Source organism: Dermacentor variabilis, chromosome 5 (assembly GCF_050947875.1).
Source record: "Dermacentor variabilis isolate Ectoservices chromosome 5, ASM5094787v1, whole genome shotgun sequence".
NCBI classification, from domain to species: Eukaryota; Metazoa; Arthropoda; class Arachnida; order Ixodida; family Ixodidae; genus Dermacentor; species Dermacentor variabilis.
In genome coordinates this window covers 147,922,917-147,935,661 of record NC_134572.1, presented here as the reverse complement: position 1 = coordinate 147,935,661, position 12,745 = coordinate 147,922,917, and the positions used below count along the sequence as shown (strand labels likewise).

General features: G+C 46.3%; 1 protein-coding gene across 1 annotated transcript in view; it reads left to right on the top strand.

Moving 5' to 3' along the window:
* Window positions 1–437: 437 nt before the first annotated feature.
* Window positions 438–12,745, top strand: part of LOC142581993 (uncharacterized) — a 257,321-nt gene continuing 245,013 nt past the window's right edge. Inside the window, exon 1 of the mRNA XM_075691427.1 lies at window positions 438–546. The gene's annotated coding sequence lies outside the window, so the exon portion shown is untranslated. The remainder of the gene's footprint in view (window positions 547–12,745) is intronic.

Sequence of the window (12,745 nt, the reverse complement as noted above, 5' to 3'; positions counted from 1 at the left end):
TTTCATGTTTCTCTCCACTTTAAATTAAAAAAAAATCTTGAACGTCTAGCTTCCCTACGAATATCAATATGCAAATACGTTCGCTTTCCATTAGTATGTGCTGAGTGGATGCAGACAGAATTTGTGAAGAATTCAGAGGGACCTGCTTGCACGTAGTTCTTTCAGGAAGTTTCGGCGTTGCTTCATTGTTCTCGAAAAGATAACGGCGCCATCGCTTATTCGACAGCGCACTAATACATCAATGGCTTCGTCTCATTGTGGTTTTATATACATATAAGACGGCCATATATTCGTAATACAGAGAAATAGTTGGTATTGTGATGTCATGTGTCCATTGCTACGCAGCGCTGATGCCCCCCAAAACAATGGCCTTAGCAACACGCCAGGGCCAATCAAACTCTTTTCCGAATATCGCACTTCAGAATCGCAGAACACAGGCTGCCACAGAAGACCTCCCACGCTTGCATGAAGTGGTCCGAACGCCGTCAGCCGAAGCTTAATCCTAAGAAGGTTAAAGAAGTCCAAGCAGGGGCATCTTCAATTTGCGTGAGCATTGTTTCCTTTTTTTAAAGCGAAGCTGTTTAAGAGAAGTTTCCCAAGAATCGTGTCCGTTTGTGGACGCAACGCTATCATCATCAGGATTGGCTCCAGCATCATCGTCTTTTTGCACAGCTAGCTCGTTGGCGCCCCTCGGCCACGGTGCCATCGGCGCTAGCGTACGAACGCGTTCGCGCCACTGGTCTCCCGTTCGTCGTCGTCGAAAATTAAATATGTAATTAATTATGCATTAAGGAACACAAAGACGTAACCAATTTTAGTGCGAAATATAGCGAAGCTGTTAAAGGCTAGTTCCCCCAGGATGGCATCGGTGCGTAGACAAAAAACTCCCCATATGTCGGCCGATCTCGAAGTTAGTGCAATGCCGGGCCGACCAGCGGCGGAGGTGCAGTTCGCCATTAAGGGGCCCACATACACAGCTTCACGGGTCATCCTTTTTCAGAATGGAAGGGCTCTGAGTCTTTTTGTTTTTGTTTTTCTAAATCTGATTCTATAGCTCATTGTGCATCATGGGTTGTTTCCGATACAAAATTGTACCAATCGAGCTTTGTTACTTTGGAGGAGACAGTTCTGCAACTACGGCTTTAGAAGAAGATGATGATGATATATAAGATTTATATATAGGATATATAAGGTCTGCGATTCCGGTAATTTTAAACATAGACATTCTAAACCATACTATTTAGCGATCATTCTTCTTCTCATATCGATAGCATTGCTGACGGTGCGGAACCGGGGATCATTAAGATACTCGAGGTTTTCTAGTGCAAGTGTTTCGGCATTTCACAACCCTAGGGCGTTATAAGGCAAATATATCTCAAACTTTTCCATGACCTCTCTTCATGAGCCTTGCACGATTGGTGAAGATTTTTTTGTGCTACTTCCACTTCACTTATTTGGCATGCGATGTCAAGAAAACCGCGAAATCTCCTGAGCTCATATGACGCGGTTAGACTGAATAAACATAATTGTTTTGGTTCATAGGCCTTCTTCACCATTAGGCCTACGCGAATGGCCAAAATTTCTGGCTATGCCCCTTCATCTGTCTGTAACGCGACATCACAAATCAGTGAATACTCACCGCGTCAAAGTGATGTGTGCGGATTAAAGAGGCATTATAATATGCCGAACCAAACTGAGTATTCCTTTTTTTGAAGGAGGGGGGGGGGAATAGCCACAAACAACCCCGCCCCAATATTACTAAGAGGTGACTACCCACCGATTGATCTGGTAGTGGCTACACATACGTACTGGGGAGAATGTACTTATTTGACAATAATAAAAGAATGCGTCGCGGTATAACGTAGTCAAGCCCTTTCAACGGTACGTCACACCGACCTGGCAAAGTTTGTTGGCTGAGAATTCATTTTAGCTACATTTTCACTTTGCGATTGAGCGCCGCCGCGGTTTTCTTCCATACACCGCAAGCTAAGCAAGACAAAGCGGACCAATCGCAGACGCTGGCACCACCTTCCTTATCAGCTTACCTACTTTCTTTGCGCTTGCTCGGCCCAACGCCTCCAAGATGGCAGGCCTATGCACTCTTTGCCAAACCTGCTGTAACGAAAGTGCTGTCGTCAAGGTCACTGTGGTTTACTCGGAAGTATCCCCGTTATATTCTATGGCAATCGGGCATGGTAGCATGACGTCATGCATCGCATTGCACCGACCTTACGTTCTATTGGCGGCGTTCCCCGACCTCACCGAGACCGTCTCGAGTTTTACATGCCCCTCGCCTCTGGTTAACCAATTTCACAAGAAAAGCCAGTAAGATAATGCTGTTTGCTTTTAAAGAAAACCAAAGTGATCGTCTGTAAATGGAGACAGCGTTTTATTGACAGATTGAAACGATGCTGCGAGCCACCACCCGATTCTTACATCAGCGCTTGGGTAAATATTACGCCACAATATAGGGATAAAACAGAATGCACTATATTTACTTTAAATGTCCCCTAATTTAATGAAAAAAAAATGCGGAAGAACCCATCTCACGGTGACTGTCGACGTAAAGCGTTAGCATTGAAATAATATAGCGGCACCGCTTATATGCACCTTCGAAACGAGTTATGTTTGAGACGTCTACTGCAGCGGGGCTAAGAACACTGGCTTCCCTAAGAACCCTCGGAGTCATCTTGCGCCACCGCCACGAAGCCTGCGCCTGACATCCGAAATGCATGGTGCTGTGGAGCGTACGAACCTTGAGAAACATGTCATGCGGCAACTGGGATCCTCTATAGCGCTTCTTTCTGAACACGATGCGCCATCTAGTGGAACTGCACAGAAGTCTGCGTGTAGCACCCGGGACTAAGGCCGTGGCGTGTAGGTGCCTGTGAACGCGATGAATTCTTCACTCGCTTCCGGTACATTCAAGGGGCCACGACACTGCCACAATGGTTCGGCGCTCACCAACTGCTTTTCTACAGATTCTGCTGCTGCCGGTCCTGGGACAGTTGCTGTCGCTGCCTGCAGTACAGCCGACTGATACCCGTGCTGACGAACAGCGCATCAGTACTGTGGATTGCATGGACAACCTGCCAATCTGCCACGACTTATCGAGTCTGCTGCATCATGCGCCGCCGATCCTGGACAATTTCATGCTGCTCGTCGGACAACATGGGACGGCAATATCTTCAGCACCTCCTCAAAAGCGCGCCTATTTGGACGAAGCTTCGGGCCACGACACTGCCACAATGGTTCGGCGCTCACCAGCTGCTCTTCTACAGGTCTGTTACTATCAAACTCGCGGTTACGGTAGCAATAATGTTTGCCTTCTGGCGGTGTCGTGGCCACCCAACCATTTCAAACGGCCTTGTTGCACTGCTCTTGCTTATGTTTACGACTGTTGCTTTTGAGTGGGGATGTTGAGGAAAACCCCGGACCTATGACAAAGGCTCAAGAAGAGAAGTTAGGTGGTGTGGCCGAGGCTGTACAGCGTCTTTAAGCCAGCACCGCAAGTCTTCTCGAATCAATAATGAAAGTTCTAAATATGCACGCAGAACTCAAAACAGACCTCGAAAGCTTAACCAAACGTGTGCAGGAACTGGAAACCAAATTAGAATCTGGTCCATCTGTTCATGCCCCAAGATCTCTGGATAGTGGCTTTTCTAGCATCATTGACAAAATTGATAACCTAGAAAACCAGTCGCGTAGATCAAATGTTTCGTTTTATGGTGTTACCGATACTAACGAATCCGAAAGCTGGAAAAGTTCAGAGCGACTTGTGCATGAGTTCTGCCGTGATAAGCTTGGTGCCACTGTAACTTCCATTGCTAGGGCACACTATGTGGGCCGTTTTTCGACTGTGAAAAAACGCCCAATTATAGCTATGTTCTTCAACGATAAAGAACTTGAGGCTACTTTAAGTAAAGGCAGCAAGCTAAGGGACACAGGTTTCAGCATAGGACGCGACTATTCCCAAGCCGTTCGTGATAAACGCCGGAAACTACTGCAGTTCTCTCGATCAATTAAAAAAACAAGGTGACCGTGTGCGCCCAACATTCGACAAGGTGCATATCAATAATGACACCTATGTGTGGGATGTCGCGGGTAACCGTGCGGTGCCAGTTCGTCATCCCACCATAGTATGACATATGCCGGCTGATAAGTCATCTACAGAATTACGTCATTTTCGCCCAATGTGTGTCATAACTTAAAGAATAATACCAATTTCCTGTTCACAAACCTCAGAAGTGTTCTTTCCAAAAGTGTCACCCTTTCTTCGCTCGTAGATTCTACGTGCGTTTCACTTCTAGTTTTGACTGAAACTTGGCGGGACGATACCGTTCCTGATGATTACATTCTACTGAGTGAATCTGAATTTTCCTTTTTGCGGTGTGACAGAATAAATAGAAAAGGAGGAGGTGTCCTTATAGCCACAAAGAAACAATTATCTGCTCTTCCCCTCGCTGTTGATACTTTCCTCGAATGTGTATTGATATGGTGTAAATTCGGAGTTACTGGTGTATTATTGGTGCTTTCTACCGGCCGCCCGATATGTCTGATGGATTCTCGGGTGAATTCCATGGAATACTCAGCGACTTACATGTGCGTTTTCTTAACTCTATTTTCCTTGTATTTGGCGATTTTAATTTTCCAAGCATTGAATGGCCCACTCGCTGTGCTAATTCCAGTGATAAAGAAGCCCACACCTTTCTTCATTCCTGCTTAGATTTTTCTTTTGCTCAACTTATTACTAGTCCTACCCGTCGCTCCGCTACCACGGCAAATATCCTTGATCTTGTCCTAACAAATAACCTGGACGTTCTTTCTGATATACTGCATTTAAATGGTTTATCCGATCACGACATTATCACGGAGTGCATGACGCATCCATTTACTGAAAAGAAAACTACCATTAAGCGAATTCATTGCTACAATCGCGCGAATTTTGAGATGATTAACTCAGAACTACACACCTTCTCTGAGAACTTCCTCGCTGAGTATTCACCACGCTCAATCGAACTAAACTGGCTGTCGTTCAAAACCACCTTGTCTCACCTTGTTGATAAGTATGTGCCAATCATCACCATCCGACATCATAAAAATTCACCTTGGTTCACACATCGTCTTCGTCGTCTTAATAATAAGAAAAAGCGTTTGTACCGCCAGGTAATGACCACACGTCACCTGTCATCATGGAACAAGTACAAAAATTGTGATAAAGAGTATCAGTCCCTGCTTAGAACAACCCGTCGTAATTTCTTCACTCACGACCTGTCTACTATGTTAACCAATAATTCTCATAGATTCTGACGCATTATCTATCCGAGTTCCTATCCTGATATAGTACTAATTAATGCTGACTGACAACCAGTCACTGAAACTGAGTGTTCGCAGCTTTTGAACGATGCATTTTCATCAGTATTCACCAATGAAGATATAACTTCTTCGCCTATGATGATGATGATGATGTATGAATTATTGATATACTTTCGCTAAATTTCGACGACTTTTCAAGTAGCATGGAAGACGTAGTGTCGTTGTGGTGCAGGTTAAAAAAATAGTTAAAGAGTGCATTGATCGTTTTGTCCCCTTGTCGACTAAAAAGAAAAATCGCAATAATCCCTGGATCACCCGCGAGACATTGAGGCTCCAAAGGAAACTGAAACGTGTAAAGAAACAATTTAAAATCGAAAACGTTCAGTCGGTAAAACAAAAAAACGGCCATGGCTTAGCTTGGTTAAACCTGGTGATTGCGAAGCAATAGTGTACACAGAGGAGTGTACACTATCCCTGTTCAGACAATTATCCCTGTTCAGAGGAGTGAGATGTATCATTATCGACGAGGTCAGCATGTTATCTTCGGACCTGCTTCGACAAGTGGACCGGCGGCTTCGTGAAATAAGGCCGGACAGGATGTTGGAACCCTTTGGGGGCTTCGATATCATTCTATGTGGAGACATGAGGCAGCTGCCGCCCGTTAGAGCATCCGAGGTGTACAAGCGGCCAAAGTCGTGTGGAGCCGTGTATAACACAGATGTTCTACCGTGGCATCACCTGGAATACTTCCCCCTAACCCAAGTTGTCCGCCAAAGCGACGCAGTCTTCTCAACTCTCTTAACCAAGATTGGCGATGGCACGTTGTCGCCGAGCTGCATACTGGGCACGCCGCTTAGAAAGTCGTTCTTCTCGTTCTTCTTCCGTCTCCGTAGCTCGCTGATGCTTCCTCTGTGCATTCTGCCGAGCTGCCTTGTTCGTAGGCACCATCGTAACATCTGGCTGTATGACTGCCTTGGCGAGAGGAGCGGAGCTGTTTTATACAGCTGGTGTGACGTCACTCTGACCGTAGCGCCCCTGGTGAGAGGAGCGGGAGTTAGGCCGCCGTTAGTGGCTACCGCCTCTCCTCGCGACGGCGTGAGATGGGGCCCCGTTTTTACACAGCTGGTGTGACGTCACTCTAGGTCACGTGGTGTGACGTCACGCAGCGAGGTCACGCTAAAGGTGAATGGTGCCTACCACCGCCTCGCCACGGAACGGGCTGAAGTGCAACCAAAAGTAGTATTGCTTCGCAATAATAGATGAACGACATTTCTTCTCAGCTCAAAAGTCAAGTGCATGCCGATAAACGACGCTACTATGGTGAATCGCTACCAAGTTTCATAACCAAGGCCCCAGAGAAATTTCGGTGTTCTATTTCTCCGACATCCAAGGAATGTGATTTATTTTATGTTGATGGTAAGGCAAGTCGCAAAAGCAAAGAAATAGCAAATGCGTTTAACAAACACTTTAAGTCCGTCTATACAACTGATAATGATGTAATACCACCTTTCGAAATGTGTGTGCCGCCTATACCCGATGTTCAAATAAGCGAACCAGGTATACTCAACATGCTTTTACAATTGAACACTAAAAAATCTTCTGGCCCGGACAACATTCCAAACACATATTTAAAACGGTATGCAGAATTGACATCAAAGTACTTGCACGTTCTGTTCACAAGGTCATTGTGCGAGGAACAAGTACCGAGTGACTGGAGGACAGCCAGAGTGAAGCCATTACATAAAACAGGAAAAAAGCACTGTATTCAAAACTACCGTCCAATTTCTTTAACATGTACAGTATGTAAACTTTTGGAACACATAATCCATGATCATATCTCAGAATTCTTGGAAAACAATCATGTACTAACACAGCATCAACACGGATTCAGAAAAGGCTACTCTACAATTACCCAATTAGGTTTAATAGTGCACGATTTTGCGAAAGCAAGTAACAATGGAAAACAAATAGATGCTATTTTCATGAACTTTTCAAAGGCTTTCGACAGAGTCCCTCACAAGAAACTACTTTACAAATTGAGCAAGATACTGAAAAACTCCAGACTAATTAATTGGCTCACAGCATACCTTGATAGCAGAGAACAATTTTTTGTTTTTAATAATCATACTTCTGAACGACTTCCGTAGACTCTGGTGTTGCCCAGGGCTCGGTCCTTGGACCTCTCTTGTTCCTTTTATTCATTAATAATATGCTGCATGGTATTCCAGTTATGGCTAAGCTTTATGCAGATGACTGTGTATTGTACTCAGAGATAGACAATATTACTGACCAGGAGTTGCTGAAGGATGCTTTTCGATAAATTGTCGACTGGTGCGCTGCCTGGAAAATGTCAATTAATTTCGAGAAAACAGTTTTTATGTCCATCTCACATAAGAAGCATAAGCTAGCGTTTCCATACGGTATTAATAACATAATTATTTCCGAAGTAACACATTATAAGTATCTAGGACTCTGGATCACAAATGACCTCACTTGGGCTAAGCACCTTGAACATATAGTAGCTAATGCTAACCGCAAGCTTCATTTTTTAAGGAGGGCTTTGAAACTTTCTACTCCCACTGTACGCCTACTCGCATATAAAGCTGTAATTCTGCCTATGCTAGACTATGCATGTGTAATTTGGGACCCTTTTATTAAACTGGCACTAACAAGATAGAAATGGTGCAAAGAAAAGCAGCTCGTATCATTTATAACAACTTCGGACGCACTTCAGTGACAGACCTCTTAACAAAAGCAAAACTGCCACCATTAATGCAAGGAAATCGTGTATAACGATTAAAATTTCTTTTTCAACTCATTAACGATCATTATAAGAAAGATCTCACGGGAATAATTACTTTTTCATCTGGTTACGCTACTAGGCAGCGATATACCCGAACAATCTAACCAATGACCAAGTTTTAAAATCATCACTTTTGGCGTTTGTTTCAAGTATTGAGTAACAATTTGTTATCTTGATGTGCCACTGCTATGTTCAAGCTCTGTTAACCTGATTTGTATTGTTTTCGTTGCCTATGCTATAGTATTCTTTACATATGTATCGTTTCCCACCCTGCTAAAATCCCCAATGGGGATTGCAGTATTGATAAATAAAAGTAATATAAATAAAATATATATTAGAGCCGCTGCCTAAAATTTACACTCCAGAAATTCTCATCAGTGATTCTGGTATTCTTGCCCTGTTGAATAGCCTCAAAACTACTACAAGCTCTGATCCCCTTGGTTTCAATAACAAGGTACTTAAAAACGCTTCTTTAAACAATTTTAAAGTGTGTGGGGATGCGCGACTCTCACGCATCCCCTCATATGCTCTTTTCCCGCACGGCTCGCGTGGCCTGGCGCCCGCGGCGGTCGGAGTGCTACAAGCGCGGTGCGCGAGATGGCGCGAGTGTCGCGCCGCGGCGGGGTTACTCGGCCGCCGAGAGACAAGGCGCTTCCTCTTTGGGACGGGACAGCAAGCGGGACGAACGTGCCGTGCCGCGCGTGCGCCGACCCATGCTTATGCGAGACCGTCTCGCGTGGCCGCCTTGGAATGCGCCACCGTTCGCGTGACAGTACGCGAGAACGACCAGGCGTTGGGATCCAGCATGGGGCGAACATATTCGCTCGCTATCAGGTCGCGGTAAGTCGGACTTCTAGAGTTGTCGCGCGCACATCGGCATGTTTTGTGGATAGCAACTCGGCTAGCAGGCATTGATCTATGAAAGGTGCAATAAATGCCCTTGCGATTGTTTGCACTACTGTGTTGTGCGCCCGCGGAGCAGTGGCAAGCCTGAAGCGAGTGAGTAAGGAAGCCTCGTGGGTGGTCCGAATTTCTTATGTAAATAGCTTCTTCTATCTCTTTGACTCGGATAAAGTCGCGGCTCTGGAAGCCGGGTGGCCGCGGGCCACGGGTGCCACTACGGGCTGACTGGTATTGCGGCCTGGCACCGGGCGCTCCGGCACCGTCTAGGACGGTGGGCGCCGTCAACTCGGATGCTGTGTGCACCGAGCGGAGTAGGACCACCTCACAGAGCTGACGTCTCCTCGCGGCTGCCTGTGTTGCGCTCATTTTGGGTGTTTTTGGATGCCGGTTGTTGTCAGGGTAGCGACGCTTTAGGCCTAAGGCTTTACGAAGCTGCCTGTCGCACGTGGAGGGACACAACCTGGTGGACCGTGGCGTTGAGGTGTTGCAATTTGCTTCCCTCATTCTATTTAGCCTCGCACGAATTGAAATTACTCGTTCGACTCAAGGAAGCGAGCTTCGTTCACGTGAACTTAGCATCTGAGTAGCTGCCCGATCTTTGCTAGCCGAGTTGAACATCGTACCACGTGGGCGATGCGCATGCAGAATTCCTCTCCCTTGCACTACTTTAGTGTTTGCCGAGTGTGTTGAGTGTACGCAGCGTGATTGGAGTCACCCCTGGCTTGCTGTCACCTGCACATCGTCTGCGCTGCTGCTCCGCACTACGTACGAGCCACCCCAGGCGATGGTGATGCTGTGGCCAGTTCGGCGCTGTGACTTCGGCGGCCTCTTGTATCCAGCTCACAACCCTCGGCGGCGGACAAAAGAGCCGGCGGTCAACGACAGCTACGGCGGCTCTTGCCAGCAGAGCGCGTCGGCGCGAGCGACGCTTGCTCGTACCGACTACTGCGTCGTCGTCTCCGGAGTCCTGGCCTGGGATCATGCCGTCGAGTCCGCAAATCTGCTGCTGTGACCGGCGGACGCCAGCGGTGTACCCAGGGACAATGTCGACTCACATGTTATGGACCTGCGTGTAGACATTTCTTCGGCGCGACCACTGTTGCATGTACTATCTTGTTCGCGAAGCACGGGTTAATGTTAGACCGTGTCACATGTTTCGCCGGAATAAGAAGTGTATAAGGTTGGGGGGATGTGGGGATGCGCGACTCTCACGCATCCCCTGATATGCTGTTTTCCCGCACGGCTCGCGTGGCCTGGCGCCCGCGGCCGTCGGAGTGGTGCAAGCGCGGTGCGAGAGATGGCGCGAGTGTCGCGCCGTGGCGGGGTTACTCGGGCGCCGAGAGACAAGGCGCTTCCTCTTTGGGTTCGGGAAGCAAGCGGGACGGACGTGCCGTGCTGCGCGTGCGCCGACCCATGGTTCTGCGAGACCGTCCCGCGTGGCCGCCTTGGACACCGTTCGCGCGACAGTACGCGCGAACGACCAGGCGTTGGGATCCAGCATGGGGCGAACATATTCGCTCGCTATCAGGTCGCGGTAAGTCGGACTTCTAGATTCGTCGCGCGCCCATCGGCATGTTTTGTGGATAGCAACTCGGCTAGCAGGCATTGATCTATGAAAGGTGCAGTAAATGCCCTTGTGATTGTTTGCACTACTGTGTTGTCGTTCCTTTGTCCCAAGAGCACGGGTGTGAGAGACCCCACAAGTGTTATCAGCCCTGTTTTCACAATAATTATCATCTGGCATTATTCCTCATGACTGGCGAATAGCTAAAGTAATACCAATATTTAAATCAGTTGATCGCTCTGTCCCACTTAACTATCGTCCTATCTCATTAACTAGCAACATATGTAAACTTCTCGAGCACGTCATACACACACAAGTCATCAACTACCTAGAAGACAATGATATTATCTTCAAGTACCAGCACGGTTTTCGCAGGGGTTATTCATGCGACACTCAGCTCGCCGGATTTACTAACGATATATTTTCCGCATTTGACGAAGGATTCCAAGTTGACCCAGTGTTTCTTGACTTCTCTAAAGCTTTTGATCGCATTCCTCATCACAGGCTTCTTATCAAGTTAACACACTTAGATATTCACCCAAACGTTCTTGCATGGATTAAAGATTTTCTCTCCAACAGACAACAATTTACCTGTGCTAATGGCTGTAACTCTTCTGCTGTTCCTTTACCATTTGGAATCCCGCAGGGCAGCGTCCTCGGTCTCCTACTTTTCTTAATTTTTATTAATGATCTACCCAAATGTGTCTCATCTCGAATTCGATTATTCGCAGATGATTGTGTTATATATCGTAATATTACTAATGACGCCGACCGACTTTCCTTACAAACTGATCTTGATGCGGTGACCGCTTGGTGCTCTTCGTGGTTAATGTCTTTAAATACGTTTAAAACCAAGCTAATGTCATTTACCAACCATTCCAGTCGACCTCCTACCACCTACTTTCTCAATAATGCTAGAATAGAACTTGCGTCAACTTACAAGTATCTTGGCCTTCATCTTCAGTCTGACTTAACTTGACATTACCATATTAACACCGTCTTAGCATCAGCTAACTGAGCACTCGGTCTTCGTAAGCGTAACCTCAAGCACGCACCTTCACACTTAAAAAAACTTGCTTATGTCACGCTGATCCGCCCAAAAATTGAATATGCTTCCGCCATATGGGATCCCGATCAAGCATACATAATCAACAACACTTAATCTCTGCAAAACCGTGCTGTTCGCTTCATCTTTTCCGGTTATTCACGCTTCACAAGCGTCACATCGTTAAAACAACGTGCCATGTTGCAATCACTATCATGTCGACGCCAGTTTGCTCGCCTAACCTTATTTCCTAAATTTTATCACCATTCCACGCGTCACGATGACTTCTTTTCACCACCCCCTGCAGTTTTCCCGCACCGTGACCCGCTAACAAAATAAAACGCATAATGTGCCGCTCATTGCTCTACGCAAAATCATTTATTCCTCGCACAATAATAGAATGGAATAGAATGGAATAGATCGCATAGCTACTGAAGTTAACTTGCCATCTTTCCAAACTTTGTTGCAAGAAAACGGTTAGTGGTAGCAGATTAGATATTACTTATGGTTATATGCACATATTAACATATGTAAAATGTTCTTGTGTTTTCATGACTAAGTGCATATACCCCTGGTTCATATCTATTTATTTTATGTTCCTTGTGTGTATGTTTATTTGATGCAGTTTTAGTTCTTGTGCATATTTCATGTTTGTGACCCCCCCCCCCTATGTAATACCCTCGTGTGAGGGCCCTTAGGGGTAATGTAAATAAATAAATAAACAAATAAATAATATGGCACATACTCAATAGCCCAAGTTGACGAGAAATATCTAGTGAATGCTGCAGCCTACACCACTAGACATCATTATGCTCTAGTGGTCGTAGACAGCCGGGCCAACACTGTTTGTTCAGCATCAGTCAGGACCACCACGGTGGGCGACGCGGAAGAGGCACTCGCATTGCACTCGCATCGGGGCTACCTTATTGCGACGTCATCATTAGTGGCTCCAAGACTGCTGTCCGGAACTTCAGTAACGGCTACCTTAACAACCTCTCCCACTCTCTACTAGTCGCTCACCCACCAGAAAACCTTATCGCTCTCATCTGCACTACAGGACATTAAGGACTCCAAGGCAACGAAATGGCACATGCCGCTGCTGAAGGATTCACGG